This window comes from Symphalangus syndactylus, chromosome 4 (assembly GCF_028878055.3).
Source record: "Symphalangus syndactylus isolate Jambi chromosome 4, NHGRI_mSymSyn1-v2.1_pri, whole genome shotgun sequence".
NCBI classification, from domain to species: Eukaryota; Metazoa; Chordata; class Mammalia; order Primates; family Hylobatidae; genus Symphalangus; species Symphalangus syndactylus.
In genome coordinates this window covers 76,063,649-76,078,547 of record NC_072426.2, presented here as the reverse complement: position 1 = coordinate 76,078,547, position 14,899 = coordinate 76,063,649, and the positions used below count along the sequence as shown (strand labels likewise).

At 48.3% G+C, this 14,899-nt stretch overlaps 1 non-coding gene across 1 annotated transcript; it reads right to left on the bottom strand.

The window, feature by feature from the left end:
- Positions 1–12,237: 12,237 nt before the first annotated feature.
- Positions 12,238–12,345, bottom strand: LOC129481366 (U6 spliceosomal RNA). The gene has a single exon (XR_008657376.1). It is a non-coding gene; the product is annotated as a U6 spliceosomal RNA (small nuclear RNA).
- Between the last annotated feature and the right edge of the window lie 2,554 nt (positions 12,346–14,899).

Here is a 14,899-nt window from a genome sequence, read left to right as displayed (position 1 = left end):
CAGGCACCTGCCACCACGCCCAGCTAACTTTTGTTTTTAGTAAAGACAGGGTTTCACCATGTTAGCCAGGCTGGCCTCGAACTCCTGGCTTCAGGTGATCTGCCTGCCTTGGCCTCCCAAAGTGCTGGGATTACAGGCATGAGCCACCGCGCCCAGCTGGCTTCTTCCTTTAAGGCCAGAAAATACAATGTACTTGTGTGACAAATCCACGCTGCCTCCCAGCCTCTCCCTTGGTGGAAAGATGGTTCTGGAGAGGCCAGTCTTTGGGCTCAGCTCCTGTCAGCCCTTGGTTGTGAGGTCTGATGGACTCCAGCTCACCCTGTCAAATGTGCTTCTCTTGATGAATGTCTCTGCTCATTTCTGAACACGTTCTCAGACTGCTAAGTAACTGATGTGACTTCAACCTTCAATGGCAGCAAAGGAATAAGAGCAGAATATAATGGATGTTTACAGAGCACCTTGAATACAGTCCCCAGACTCCAAAGGTTGCTTTCCGTTTAATGCTATATGACTGTGGGTGGGTGTAAACGAATTGTTTAATATCTTTTAGTATATCACTTAATTTTGTCAAAATTGTTACAAAACTGCTACATGCACCTGGTTTTAAAAAGCCAAACAGCTTGGCCGGATGCGGTGGCTCACACCTGTAATCCCAGCACTTTGGGAGGCCGAGGCGGACGGATCAAGAGGTTAGGGAGTAATCCCTGCACTTTAGGAGGACGAGGCTGGACGGATCAAGACCAGCCTGGCCAAGATGGTGAAACACTGTCCCTACTAAAAATGCAAAAATTAGCTGGGCCTGGTGGCAGGCACCTGTAATCCCAGCTACTTGGGAGGCTGCTTGAGCCCAGGAGACAGACATTGCAGTGAGCCAAGATCGTGCCACTGCACTCCAGCCTGGGCGGCAGAACGAGACTCCGTCTCAAAATAAATAAATAAATAAATAAATTCCAAACTGGCAGGCCAGGTGTGGTGGGTGGCTCATGCTTGTAATCCCAGCACTTTGGGAGGTTGAGGCAGGACAATTGCTGGAGGCCAGGAATTCGAGAACAGGATGGACAACATAGTGAGACTCCATCTCTGCAAAAAAAAAAAAAATTAGCTACACGTGATGGTATGTGCCTGTAGTCCCAGCTACTCAGGAGCCTGAAGCAGGAGGATGGCTTGATCCCAGGAGCTCAAGGTTACTGTGAGCTATGATCACGCCACTGCACTCCAGCCTGGGGGATAGAGCAAGACCCTGTCTCTACTTTTTTTTTTTTGAGATGGAGTTTCACTCTTGTTGCCCAGGCTGGAGTGTGCAATGGCGTAATTTTGGCTCACTGCAACCTCCACCTCCCAGGTTCAAGCAATTCTCCTGCCTCAGCCTCCCAAGTAGCTGGGATTACGGTCACGCACCATCACGCCCGGCTAATTTTTTTTTTTTTTTTTTTAGTAGTAGAAATGGGGTTTCACCAAGTTGACCAGGCTGGTCTCGAACTTCTGACCTCAGCCTGCCTCAGCCTCCCGAAGTGCTGGGATTACAGGCATGAGCCACCGCACCCAGCCCTCTATTATTATTATTATTATTTAATCCAAATTGCACAGAAAGTCTTCATGAAAAGCAACAGCTCCGGGCTCCATCTCTCTCTACCTCCCTCACCCTCCCTGTCACCTTTCAGCAGGGTACTTTTAATTTTACATAGTCATAATTAACTTCCATGTGTTTCTTCTCTAGAAACACAATAATAATCTGGTGTGTTCTATCTACAGACTTATTCCAAACATTTGAGACAAATAAACAGTGTTTGTTATGCAAATGTCAAGGCTTTTTAAGATCTTTTGGTTCTAACTCTCTGAAGGCTGTGTCCTTGGGAGATCACAAAACAAAACTCTGGCACAACCCAGCCGGTTATCTTCTAGTCATGCCCTTTGGGGTGGCAGATCCCATCACGTAGACTCTCCATTCTGCACGTATGTAAGTGGCTGGAGACCAGGCTTGTGAGGCACAACAAAAAAGTTGTGCAATTACCCGGGAGGTAATTACTGACTGTGTCTTGCTTGCTGCCTTGCAATAAAAATCAGGGAGAAGGGCACCACAGCTCCACCACGTTCAGGTTGCCAGAAGGCCCTCAGGGATGCTAGGCTTTAGGACAGGAGAGCCAGCAGAGACGGGAATCCAGGCTGCGGTTCAGCTGTTGGTGCCTGATGTCATTCTGCACCAGCAGCAAAAAAACTGAAAACATAAGAACGAGGCCAGGCGCGGTGGCTCACGCCTGTAATCCCAGCACTTTAGGAGGCAGAGGCGGGTGGATCAACTGAGAGCAGGAGTTCAAGACCAGCCTGGCCAACATGGTGAAACCTTGTCTCTACTAAAAATACAAAAAATTAGCTGGGCATGGTGGCAGCCACCTGTAATCTGAGTTACTTGGTAGGCTGAGGCAGGAGAATTGCTTGAACCTGGGAGGCGGAGGTTGCAGTGAGCTGAGGTCTTGCCATTGCACTTCAGCATGTGCGAGAGAGTCCAGGAGTTGGAGACCAGCCTGGGCAACACAGACTTCATCTCTATTTTTTAAAAAAGAAAAAAAAGTTTTTTAATTTTTTTTTTTTTTTTTTTGAGATGGAGTCTTGCTTTGTCGCCTAGGCTGGAGTACAGTGGCCCAATCTCGGCTCACTGCAACCTCCACCTCCCCGGTTCAAGCAATTCTTCTGCCTCAGCCTCCCAAGTAGCTGGGATTGCAGGCATGCACCACCACACCCAGCTAATTTTTTGCATTTTTGATGGAGATGGGTTTCTCCATGTTGGCCAGGCTGGTCTCAAACTCCCGACCTCAGGTGATCCGCCCACCTCGGCCTCCCAAAGTGGTGGGACTACAGGTGTGAGCCACTGCGCCTAGCCCATATCACAGAATACTACTCAGGCATAAAAAATAATGAAATCATGTCTTTTGTAGCAAGATGGATAGAACTGGAGGCCATTATTCAGTGAAATGTTCAGGGAAATGACTCAGAAACACAAAGTCAAATATTGAATGTTCTCATTAGTGAGAGCTGGACCATGGGTACCCATGAGTAGAATAATAGACATTGGAGACTCAAAAGGTGGGAAAGTAAGAAGAGCTGAGGGTTGAAATACTACGCATGGGTACAATGTTCACTATTCAGTTGATGGGTTCACTAGAGGCCCAGACTTTACCACAGTGCAATATATGCATGTTAAGAAATCTGCACTTGTGACGCCTAAATATCTAACAAAAAATTATTTTCAGAAATAGTACTTTTTGCGGGGTGCAGCGGCTCACACCTGTAATCCCAGCACTTTGGGAGGCTGAGGCAGGTGGATCACCTGAGGTCAGGAGTTCGAGACCAGCCTGGCCAACATGGTGAAACCCCATCTCTACTAAAAACTACAAAAATTAGCTGGGTGTGGTGGCATGTGCCTGTAATTGCAGCTACTTGGGAGGCGGAGCCAGGAGAATCACTTGAATCCGGAAGGCGGGGGTTGCAGTGGGTCAAGATCGCACCATTGCACTCCAGCCTGGGTGAGAGAGCGAAACTCTGTCTCAAAAAAAAAAAAAAAAAGAAAAAGAAAAGAAAGAAAAGAAAATCATGCTGGGCACAGTAGCTCATGCTTGAAATCCCAGCACTTTGGGAGACTGAAGCAGGAGGATTGCTTGAGCCTAGGAGTTTGAGACCAGCCTGGGTAACATAGCCTGGTAACATAGGGAGACTTTGTCTCTACAAAACCAGGCATGGTGGTGTGCATCTATAGTTACAGATACTCAGTAGGCTGAGTAGGGAGGATTGTTTGAGCCTGGGAGATCAAGGATGCAGTGAGCCATGATCACACCACTGCACTCCAGCCTGGGTGACAGACTGAGACCCTATCAAAAGAAAGAAATTCTTTATGTGATTCACCTGATTTCCTTCCTTCCTTCCTCCCTCCCTCCCTCCCTCCCTCCCTCCCTCCCTCCCTCCCTTCCTTCCTTCCTTCCTTCCCTTTTCTTTTCTTCTTTTTCTTTTCTTTTTCTTTTTCTTTTCTTTTCTTTTTTCTTTCTTCTTTTTGACAGAGTCTCACTCTATCACCCAGGATGAAGTGCAGTGGTACAATCTCAGCTCACTGCAACCTCTACCTCACAAGTTCAAGTGATTTTCCTGCCTCAGCCTCTCAAGTAGATGGGATTATAGGGACAGGCCACCGTGCCTGGCTCCAATCTTTGTTGGTTTTCAGGAGTGTTGCTCATGTGTTTGTAGAATGCTGCTCTATTAAGATTTGCCTGGTTTTCTCATGATTCAATTGGGTTTGAGGTTTTTGAGAGGAAGGGAAAGTGTCATTCCATGTACTATGAGCATGAGTTCTTACTGCTGATGCTCTCCTTGATCCTCCACGTGGGGTAGTGTTTACCAGGTTTCTCCACTGTCATCCAGGCTGGAGTGCAGTCGCTCAATTATTGCTCACTGCAGCCTTGAACTCCCAGGCTCAAGCAATCCTCCCGCCTCAATCTCCTGATTAGCTAGGATTACAGGTGCATGGCACCAGGCCTGCCCTGTCTCTGAAAAAAAGAAAGAAAGAAAGAAAGAAAGAAAGAAAGAAAAAGAAAGAAAGAAAGAAAGAGAGAGAGAGAGAGACAGGCAGGGAGGGAGGGAGGGAGGGAAAGGAAGGAAGGAAGGAAGGAAGGAAGGAAGGAAGGAAGGAAGGAAGGAAGGAAGGAAGGAGAGAGAAAAAGGAAGAAAGCAAGCAAGCAAGAAAGAAAGAAAGAAAAAGGAAGGAAGGAAGGAAGGAAGAAAGGGCAGAATGAGAAATAGATGTATTGTGCAAGGGGAAAGATCTAGTTGTTTTGCTTAAAGAAAAGGAAGTAGGTAAAATGGAAAAAATTCAGATATTCTCTGGAAGTTTTCACCAATAGACTTCAGAATATCTTTTTCTCAAAACAGATATTATAATAATTTTTTGTAAGAAGCCCATTTTCCACTTGACGTCATATAAAAAGTCAAGATTCTTATGAGATATATTTTTCCTAATGGGCTAAATTGATTTTCTTTTTTCTTTTAGAGTTGGGGGGTCTCTGTCACCCAGGCTGTAGTGCAATGGTGAGATCACAGCTCACTGCAGCCTTGGACTCCTGGACTCAAGGGATTTTGTCATGTTTTAAGTTCAATTAGTAAGTTGTTAAAAAACAAAAAACAAAATAAAAGGTTACCAGCTTCCGACCAGATGCAGTGGCTCAGGCCTGTAATCTCAACACTTTGGGAGGCCAAGGCGGGTGGATCATTTGAGACCAGCCTAGCCAATATGGTGAAACCCCATCTCTACTAAAAATACAAAAATTAGCTGGGCATGGAGGTAGGTGCCTGTAATCACAGCTACTTGGGAGGCTGAGGCAGGAGAATGGCATGAACCCGGGAGGCGGAGCTTGCAGTGAGCCGAGATCATGCCACTGCACTCCAGCCTGGGCAACAGAGCGAGACTCTATCTCAAAAAAAAAAAAAAAGATGAGCCTTAGGACTCACAGTTTCTGTAAAAGGATTGCATCGCTTCTGCAAATTGAGAAACTCAGTCCAGTAGCTGTGCATTACGTCAGTGTCCTGGTGCACATCAGAGCTGAGCTTTAGGTGAAGGGAGAACAGCTGCGGGGGGAGAGCTCTGAGGTCAGGAGACCCTCACAGGCTGTCACATTACCTGGGCACGAGAGGATGACAGGCCACTGGGAAAGGGAACGGATGTTCAACAAGATATGTTGATAATGGCATTGACAGTGCTTAGCAGTTGACAGGGCAGGGGGTGAGAGGAAGTGAAAGCCAAATGTGAGACCATCATCTTGGTGACCACAGCGTGTGTCACATCCCCAAACCCCCGCAGCATGGCTCTTGAACTGGATTCCATCCCAGTCCCCAAGGTCTCACACATCACATGAATGACAGGGCGGGGGTGAGACCAGCATTCCCAGATATGCCAAGCCCTTAGCCCAGGCTTGCGCACACCTCTGAGAAGTCCCTGTGAGGATCCAAACTCCATCGTGTTATCTCCCATCATTTAAAGACCTCCTTCCCGCCTCAGCCCTGCTCTACTTTCCTTTAGAGACAAACTTCTCAGGAGGCCGCTGTCTCCATTTCCCCCTCCTGAGTGGGATCTCCACTCCATGGCCATGGCCCCCAGTGGAATGGATGCTTTTCCAGTCTCCTCTTTTTTTTTTTTTTTTTGTTTTCATTGAGACAGGGTCTTCCTCTGTCTCCCAGGCTGGAGTGCAGTGGTGTGATCTCGGCTCACTGCAACCTCTGCCTTCTGGGCTCAAGTAATTCTCCCACCCCAGCCTCCCAAGTTGCTGGGACTATGGGCATGTGTCACCATATCCAGCTAATTTTTGTATTTTTTGTAGGGACAGGGTCTCACTATGTTGGCCAGGCTGATCTTGAACTCCTGGGCTCAAGCCATCCTCCTTCCTTGGCCTCCCAAAGTGCTAGGATCACAGACGTGAGCCACCGTGCCTGGCCCAGTCTCCTCTTAAACAACCTTTCAGCATCACTTGGCAGCTACGTCCCCTCCTCGCTTACCTCTCCTCCTCCCTCCTGGCTGTGTCCCCTGCGTTTCCCTGGCTGCACCTCTTGTCTTTCTGGCCACTCCTTGGTAGCTTCCTCTCAGAGGTCAGGTGAAGGCCTTCTCTTCTCGTAGCACCCTCTCCTCCCTGCTGACTTCCTCTACATCCTCACCTTCAGATGCCATCTGCCATCAAGGCCCAAATAATAGACATCCCCAGACCCCAGATTTGAGCTCCAGCCTCGCACACCTGGTTCCCTTCTCTGCCTTTCTGCATTTGAGTTTCACATGCCGCAGTTCGCGCCTCGCAAACTGGCCTAAACTTAGCCACCGCGACTGGCCTAAAATATATAAATAAATTTAAAAATAAGTAAATAAAGGGCAGGCATTGTGGCTCATGTCTGTAATCCCAGTACTTTGGGAGGCTGAGATGGGCAGATCATCTGAGGTCAGGAGTTCGAGACCAGCCTGATCAACATGGTGAAACCCTGTCTCTACCAAAAATACAAAATTAGCCGGGTGTGGTGGTGCATGTCTGTAATCCCAGCTACTCAGGAGGCTGAGGCAGGAGAATTGCTTGAACCCGGGAGGCAGAGGTTGTGGTGAGCAGAGATCAGGCCACTGCACTCCAGCCTGGGCGACAGAGTAGAAACTCCATCTCAATAAATAAATAAATAAATAAAATAAAATAAGTAAATAAATTAAAAGGGTGAGTATGTTCAGGAGGGTGCCTGGAAGCAAGTAAAGGCTGATGAGTGTATGGGGACAGAGGCGGAGCCTGTTTACCGAGGACACCCATGGCTGCACCTGCCCTCTCTGGGAGCCGTGAAGGGGGTTTCGCTGTTCCTCATCATGGTCATCACTACCATCCTTCTTTCTGTCTGTCTCTTCAGTCGTAAAATGAAGATAACAGGGCCGGGTGCGGTGGCTCACGCTTGTAATCCCAGCACTTTGGGAGGCCGAGGCAGGCGGATCACGAGGTCAGGAGATCGAGACCACGGTGAAACCCCGTTTCTACTAAAAATACAAAAAATTAGCTGGGTGTGGTGGCACGTGCCTGTAGTCCCAGCTACTCGGAGAGGCTGAGGCAGGAGAATGGCGTGAACCCGGGAGGAGGAGCTTGCAGTGAGCCGAGACTGCGCCACTGCACTCCAGCCTGGGTGACAGAGCAAGACTCCGTCTCAAAAAAAAAAAAAATAATAAGATAACAGATCTACATTGTTCCTCAGTTGGATATTTTTAAGATGAATGGGTCATTACACTGGGTTTTCATGCATTTTGGCTTTTTGTTTGTTTTGTTTTGTTTTGAGACAGAGTCTCACTCTGTCACCCAGGCTGGAGTGCAGTGGCGCCATCTTGGCTCACTGCAATCTCCGCCTCCTGGATTCAAGCCATTCTCCTGCCTCAACCTCCGAAGTAGCTGGGATTATAGGTGCCCACCACCACACTGGGCTAATTTTTGTATTTTTGGTAGAGACGGGTTTTTGCCATGTTGGCCAGGCTGGTCTCGAACTCCTGACCTCAGGTGATCCTCCCGCCTCGGCTTCCCAAACTAGTAGGATTACAGGAACAAGCCACCATGCCCTGCCTCATGCATTTTAAAATGAGATGTTCCAGGGACAAAAACTGCACAGGGAACAAGGAAAAAATGAGTCCAGAAAAAGAGTTGGCTGAGAACATTACTGAGGAGAATTTATCCTGCTGCTGCAGGCTGCTAAGAACATAGACGACCACTGCACGGGCAGTGTCGTCATGGGTCAAAGTGGGAAAATGTCCGGCTTTGCTCTCTGCTGCCTTATCCATATGCAGCTGACAAAGGGCTGGGTTACTTGAGGCTGGTACCACTGGGTGCCATGCATGTACTAACAATCCACACAGGCCAGCAGGAACTGCCCCATTGTTCTGCCCATTGATCAAGAGTATGACAGTCAGGGCCACCACCAACACTTTGTTCCTGCAATGTGGGGAAACTGTAAATCTATGAAACTTGAAAACTTTGCTCAGAGAATGTGCTTAGGGAAATTGCATTCCTCCCAGACATGGCAGTTTCGCTGTCTACTTCCCACACAGGAATGGCGGATCAAGTATTTAGAAGGGGCTGCTCTCTGTCTGGGATTCTCCAAGGAACTATTGGAATAGCAAATACCCCTTTGGCTGGCTAGACTGTTTCAACTGAATCCCAGCCAAAAATGGAAAAGCAGGTGCCCTCTCTCCCTTCTCCAGCTCTCTCTCCCCCTCAGTCAAGCCTTCCAGCCTTTGTCAGAGCAGAACTGCCCTGGGGTTCAACACTGGTGGAGGAGACAGCTGCCCAGTTTTGAGGAGGGCAAAATCTCTCTGCCCCCAGTCCCTAACTCACATCCCCATCAAATATTGGGAGTTCCACCGTTAGAGATGCAGTTAGGGCCAGGCTCAGTGGCTCATGCCAGCACGTAATCCCAGCACTTTGAGAGGCCGAGGCAGGTGGATCACCTGAGGTCAGGAGTTCAAGACCAGCCCGGCCAATATGGCGAAACCCCATCTCTACCAAGAATACAAAAATTAGCTGGGTGTGGTGGTGTGCGCCTGTAATTCCAGCTACCTGGGAGGCTGAGGCAGGAGAACTGCTTGAACCCGGGAAGTGGAGTTTGGAGTGAGCTGAGATCATGCCACTGCACTCCAGCCTGGGTGACAGAGCAAGACTCGGTTTCAAAAAAAAAAAGACAGATACAGTTGGGCTCAATGCGGTGGCTCACATCTACAATTCCAGCACTTTGGGAGGCCAAGGCAGAAGGATAGATTGAGCCCAGGAGTTTGAGATCAACCTGGGCAACATAGGGAGACCCCACCAAAAATAAAAATAAAAAAAGCCAGGCATGGTGGTGCATGCCTGTGGTCCCAGCTAATCAGGAGGCTGAGGCAGGAGGATTGCTTGAGCCCAGGAGGTTGAGGCTGCTGTGAGCTGTGATTGCACCTCTGCAGTCCAGCCTGGGCTACAGCACGAGACACTGTCTCTAAAAAAAATAAAATAAATAAAAAATGTACAGTTGGCCCTTGAGCAACGTGAGGGCTGAGTTGGCAACCCCTGTAGTGCTGACTCCCCAAAACCTTAACTACTGATAGCCTACTGTTGACCAGAAGCCTTACCTGTAACATGAACTGTCAATTACCCATGTTTAGTATAAGTATTCTATACTATATTTATACAATAAAGTAAGCTAGAGAAAAGAAAAGCTTACTGAGAAAATCATAAAGAAGATAAAATATATTTACTATTCCTGAAGTGAAAGTGGATCATCGTAAAGGTCTTTATCCTCATCATCCTCATGTCGAGTAGGCTGAGGGCGAGGAGGAAGAAGAGGAGGGGTTGGTCTTGCTGTCCCAGCGGTGGCAGAGGCAGAAGTTGTGGAGGGAGTGGGAGGCGAGGCAAGAGAGGCAGGCGCACTTAGTGCAACTTTTATTGAAAAAAAATCTGCATGTAAGTGGACCCCTGCAATCCAAACCCGTGTTGTTCAAGGATCAACTGTATTTCTCTAGGGTTTCTTAGTGACACTGGAGAAGGTGCTTTAAAATGCCAGTATGGGCCCGGCATGGTGGCTTACGCCTATAATCCCAGCACTTTGGGAGGCCGAAGTGGGCAGATCACCAGAGGTCAGGAGTTGAAGACCAGCTGGACAACATGGTGAAACCTCGTTTCTACTGAAAATACAAAAATTAGCCAGGCGTGGTGGTGGGTGCCTGTAATCTCAGCTACTTGGAAGGCTGAAGCAGGAGAATCGCTTGAGCCCGGGAGGTAGAGGTTGCAGTGAGCTGAGATCACGCCACTGCACTCCAGCCTGGGTGACAAGAGTGAGACTCCATCTCAAAAAAAAGTAATAATAAATAAATAAAAATAATAATAAAAAATACAAATGCCAGTATGTGAGTGTGTGGCCAAAGGAGGGCCATATTTTTATGCAATTTGTGTTAGTCTAGATTCAGTGATGGCATTCGCTGGTTGTCACCTTGAGAAGCAGGGAAGGGACCAGGAACACCTACTTTCTGACAGAGAACGGGAGAGGCTTAGGCACATAGACTACCATATGAAGTGCTGAAATGGAGACACACACAGGTTGTTTTGGGGGAGAAGAGCTTATGGTGGTGGAGGTGCTCTCTGAGGATAATTTTCTCACTGTTTTGCCTAGGGCCTCTAAAATCTAAAACATAGAATTGGAAAATTCCTAGAAAGGCCGTTGTTGCTGTGATGTCATTCACTGTTCGGAAGATTTTTTGGTTATCGCTCTGGTTGGGTAGGATCCAGCTGCTTATCTGTTTACTGTCAAAAGTGTCATCTCAGCTGGGCACAGTGGCTCACGCCTGTAATCTCAGCACTTTGGGAGGCCAAGGCAGGTGGATCACGAGGTCAGGAGTTCGAGACCAGCCTGACCAACATGGCAAAACCCTGTTTCTACTAAAAATACAAAAAATTAGCCAGCCGTGGTGGTGGGCACCTGTAATCCCAGCTACTTGGGAGGCTGAGGCAGGAGAATCTCTTGAACCTGTGAGGCAGAGGTTGCAATGAGTCAAGATCACGCCATTGCACTCCAGCCTGGGCAACAGAGTGAGACTCCATCTCAAAATGAATAAATAAATAAAGTGTCATCTCCAGCCTAACATTCTTCAGCTTGAGGGCAATAAATTCTGAGTACTGAAGGCAGTTACACAGGGGCGGCTTATGTACAACTACCTTGGTTCAAGTTCAAGGGTATTTTCTTCTAACAAAATCCATCGTCTGTTTTCCAGCAACTATAATAGGATGTTGATTTTTTTCATTTCATCTCCTATAAAGAAATCTGGAAATTCAGCATCTTTATTTCCTTTAGAATTCTTCTGTATTAGTTACATGGTGTCCACTATATTTTCAAAAAAATCTGACCAGGCGCAGTGGCTCATGCCTGTAATGCCAGCACTTTGGGAGGCCAAGGCAGGTGGATCTCCTGAGCTCAGGAGTTCAAGACCAGACCGGTCAACATGGTGAAACCTCATCTCCACTAAAAATAAAAAAATTATCTGGGCGCGGTAGCACACACCTGTAATCCCACCTACTCGGGAGGCTGAGGTAGGAGAATCACTTGAACCTGGGAGGTGGAGGTTGCAGTGAGCTGAGATTGCACCACTGCATTCCAACCTAGGCGACAGAGTGAGACTCTGTCTCAAAAAAAAAAAAAAAAAAAGAAGTTTTTAATTTTGATGTAGTCCAATTTATCTATTTTTTTTTTGTTGTCTGTGCTTTTGGTGCCATATCCAAGAAATCGTTGCCAAATCCATTGTCATGAAGTGCTTTCCCTATGTTTTCTTTTAAGAGTTGTATAGGCCAGGTACAGTGGCTCACAGTTGTAATCCCAGCACTCTGGGAGGCCGAGGTGAGAGGATGGCCTGATCCCAGGAATTTAAGACCAGCCTGGGCAATACAGTGAGACCCCATCGCTAAAAAAAAAAAAAAAAAAAAAAAAAAAGTAAGAAAGAAGAAAAAGAAAAAAAGAGTTTTATCATTTTAGGTCTTACATTTAGGTCTTGGATTCATTTAGAGTTAATTTTTGTATATAGTGTAAGGGTCCAGTTTCATTGACATTTGCGTGCAGATATCCAGTTTTCCTAAAATCATTTGTTGAAAAGACTCCTTTCTCCACTGACTAGTCTTGGGACGCTAATTTAAAAACTATTGGACTATATGTATGAGAGTTTATTTCTGGACCCTGTATTCTTTTAATTTTTTAAAATAATTTTTCATTTTTGCTTGTCATCCTTTTACAGGGGCCATGCTAATCTTCTCTGTATCTTTCCAATTTTAGTATGTGTGCTGCCAAAATGAGCACTTCCAGGCTCTCTATTCCATTCCATTAGTCTATAAGTCTGTCTGTATGCCAATACTACACAGTTTGTTTTTTGAAACAACATCTCACTCTGTTGCCCAGGCTGGAATACAGTGACACAATCTTGGCTCACTGCAGCCTCAACCTCCTGGGCTCACATGATCCTTCCTCAGCCTCCTGAGTAGCTGAGACTACAGGTGTGCACCACCATGCCTGGCTAATTTTTGTATCTTTTGTAGATAGGGTTTTGCCATGTTGCCCAGGCTGGACTATACTGTTTTGATCACTGTGGGTTTGTAATAAATTTTAGAATTAGGAAGTGTGAGACTTCCAACTTTGTTCTTTTTTTTTTTTTAACCAGGTCTCACTCTGTCACTCAGGCTGGAGTGCAGTGGTGAAATCTCCGCTCACTGCAACTTCTGCCTTTCAGGTTCAAGTGATTCTCCTGCCTCAGCCTCCCGAGTAGCTGGGATTACAGGCACCCACCACCACGCCCAGCTACTTTTTTTTATTTTTATTTTTATTATTTTTTTTATTTTTGGTAGAGACGAGATTTATTTATTTATTTCTCTCTCTTTTTTTTTTTGATGGAATCTTGCTCTGTTGTCCAGGCTGGAGTGCAGCGGCACAATCTCGGCTCACTGCAACCTCTGCCTCCTGGGTTCAAGCAATTCTCCTGCCTCAGCTTCCCGAGTAGCTGGGATTACAGGCATGTGCCACCATGCCCAGCTAATTTTGTATTTTCAGTAGAGATGGGGTTTCTCCATGTTGGTCAGGCTGGTCTCAAACTCCTGACCTCATGATCTGCCCCCCTCAGCCTCCCAAAGTGCTGGGATTACAGGCATGAGCCATTGCGCCTGAGCTCTTTTTTTTTTTTTCGAGATGGACTCTTGCTCTGTCACCCAGGCTGGAGTGCAGTGGCATAATCTTGGCTCACTACAACCTCCGCCTCCCAGGTTCAAGCAATTCTCATGCCTCAGCCCCTTGAGTAGCTGGGATTATAGGCACCTGTCACCACTCCCAGCTGATTTTTGTATTTTTGGTAGAGATGGGGGTTTCACCATGTTGGCCAGGCTGGTCTTGAACTCCTGGCCTCAAGTAATCCACCTGCCTCAGCCTCCCAAAGTGCTGGGATTACAGGCGCAAGCCACCAAGCCCAGCCTTTCAGTCAGGCATTCTGACCAAGCAACACAGAATAACAAACTCTACCCTCACCCTGACATTGTTTTTCTTTCTTCCAGGAGTTAGGGAAAGTTATTTATGCTACATCTATTCTATGGAAAACTAGGCAATGATCCCACAATTCTAAATGACTGTGCAGATGTTAAGTGGCATGGGAGAGAAAGTAAACGTAAACAGAAGATATAGAACAAAATGGAGGGTGTCAGTTTGGATGTTTGTCCCTGCCTCAAACCTCATGTGGAAATTTGATCCGAGTGTTGTGGGTGGGTCTAATGGAAGTGTTTGGGTCATGTGGGTGGGGCCCTCATGGATAGATTAATCCCTTCCCTGGGGTGGGGGTTTGAGTGAGTTCTCACTCTTAATTCCCTCAAGAGTTGGCTATTAAGAAAAGCCTGGTGCTCCTTCCTTCCTTCCTTCCTTCCTTCCTTCCTTCCTTCCTTCCTTCCTTCCTTCCTTCCTTCCTTCCTTCCTTCCTTCCTTCCTTCCTTCCTTTCTTTCTTTCTTTCTTTCTTTCTTTCTTTCTTTCTTTCTTTCTTTCTTTCTTTCTTTCTTTCTTTCTTTCCCTCTCTGGCCCACACCACAATCTACTCGGCTTGCTGCTGCCCGCGCCGCGGACTGCCTGGGACTGCCGGCGCACGCCACCGCTGCCTGCCTTTTCTCCTTTGGATGCAGGCACGCGTTCGCCATCTTGGCCACGCTGCTCGCCAGCTCCTGACGCCGAGTGCTCTGCCCGCCTCAGCCTCCCGAGGTACTGGGACTACAGACGGAGTCTCGCTCACCCAGTGCTCGGTGTTGCCCGGGCTGGAGTGCGGTGGCGTGGTCTGGCCTCGCGGCAGCCTCTACCCCCCGGCCGCCTGCCTTGGCCTGCCAGGGTGCTGGGATTGCAGCCCCTGCCCGGCCGCCGCCCCATCTGGAAGGTGGGGAGCGCCTCTGCCCGGCCGCCCTGTCTGGGAGGTGAGGAGCACCTCTGCCTGGCCGCCCCGTCTGGGAAGTGAGGAGCGCCTCTGCCCGGCCGCCCCGTCTGGGAAGTGAGGAGCGTCTCTGCCCGGCCGCCCCATCCGGGAAGAAATGAGGAGCGCCTCTGCCCGGGCGCCCCATCCGGGAAGAAGTGAGGAGCGCCTCTGCCCGGCCGCCGCATCCGGGAAGAAGTGAGGAGCGCCTCTGCCCGGCCACCCACCGTCTGGGAAGTGAGGAGCGCCTCTGCCCGGCCACCCACCGTCTGGGAAGTGAGGAGCGCCTCTGCCCAGCCGCCCCGTCTGGGAAATGAGGAGCGCCTCTGCCCGGCCACCCCGTCCGGGAAGAAGTGAGGAGCGCCTCTGCCCAGCCGCCCCGTCCGGGAAGAAGTGAGGAGCGCCTCTGCCCGGGCGCCCCGTCC